At 61.9% G+C, this 1,130-nt stretch overlaps 2 protein-coding genes across 2 annotated transcripts in view; both read right to left on the bottom strand.

The window, feature by feature from the left end:
* The window catches only part of SLC5A3 (solute carrier family 5 member 3), a 17,845-nt gene extending 17,565 nt beyond the window's left edge, over positions 1 to 280 (bottom strand). The window contains exon 1 of the mRNA XM_029964943.1: positions 39 to 280. The gene's annotated coding sequence lies outside the window, so the exon portion shown is untranslated. The remainder of the gene's footprint in view (positions 1 to 38) is intronic.
* The window catches only part of MRPS6 (mitochondrial ribosomal protein S6), a 68,882-nt gene that overhangs the window by 51,796 nt on the left and 15,956 nt on the right, over positions 1 to 1,130 (bottom strand). The window lies entirely within an intron of this gene.

Here is a 1,130-nt window from a genome sequence, read left to right on the forward strand (position 1 = left end):
CCTCCCGCCGCGCAGGGGTGCGCCCAGCCCGCTCTGACCTGGGGTCTTCCAGAACCTTCCCCGTCCCCGGGGCGCCTCAGCGCGCACCCGGTCGCGTCCGTTGGGCGGAGGTGCCTGAGCCTGTGGGATCACAGGGTATCCCGAGTCGGGAAGGACCCGCGGGGATCGTCGGGTCCGGCTCCTGGTCCTGCACGGGACACCCCAAAGTCTTCCCCTGTCCAAAGGCTCCTGGAGCTCTGGCAGCCTCGGGGCCGTGCCCGCTGCCCTGGGCAGCCTGGTCAGTGCCCACCACCGCCCGGTGCTCCGGTGGGTGCCGGACCCGAGGTTGGCCTTGGAGCCGGGTCCTCCCGGCCAGGGAGGTTCTGGACAAACCCTTCCCAGCTGGGCACACACGCTTGGCATTGTCCTCAGACCCCAAGGTCAGTGACAGATCCCCTCTGTCAGCAGCACGTCCGACACCAGCGTCCAGCTGGGGCTGTGCTGGAAGGTGCAACCACCCACACCCACCAAAGGAGGGGTCTGGGGGCTCTGAGGGTGCATCAGGCTTGTTTCGACACTTTTTCTCTCACCTGCAGCAGAGATTTGTCCCTCCAGAGGTATTCCCTGCCCTCACAGAGCTACCGTGTGCCCAGGAGAGACAAGTTTCTGCCCAAGGTGTTGAAGCCCTCATTGCTTGGAAGTCCTCAGAAAAGAGGGATGAGAGAGCAGAGCCACCACGCTGTGGCCAAGGGGAAGCAGAGAAGGCAGCAGAACTCAACATTAAAAAACTTTAATGAACTCTCTGTGAAATCCCAGCCCATCCAGGGAGGCCTCACACCTCACCTGGGAACCCCACCCGTGCCCTTCCCATACCCAGGGTCGCTTATTTTTGCTCTGCCTGCCCGGGAGTGGTACCACAGTCCCCGAAACAAATCCCCAGGGCAGGTTTTGCAAGTGGAAAACTTCTCCCAGCCCTTTCCATGGTGACTGGCAGCACAGCCAGCCCTGGCACCGCTGTGGGCCTTCCTCCCCTCGAGCAGCTGTGAGTTTGCAGTAGTTCCCAACACATGCTGTGCCTTACAGGCACGACAAGGCCTGTGGGAGTCCTGGGAGCTGCTTTGGGTTCTGCTACAAGATAAATTACCTGTGCA

This window comes from Manacus vitellinus, unplaced genomic scaffold, assembly GCF_001715985.3.
Source record: "Manacus vitellinus isolate BGI_N305 unplaced genomic scaffold, ASM171598v3 scaffold_86_pilon, whole genome shotgun sequence".
Lineage (NCBI taxonomy): Eukaryota > Metazoa > Chordata > Aves > Passeriformes > Pipridae > Manacus > Manacus vitellinus.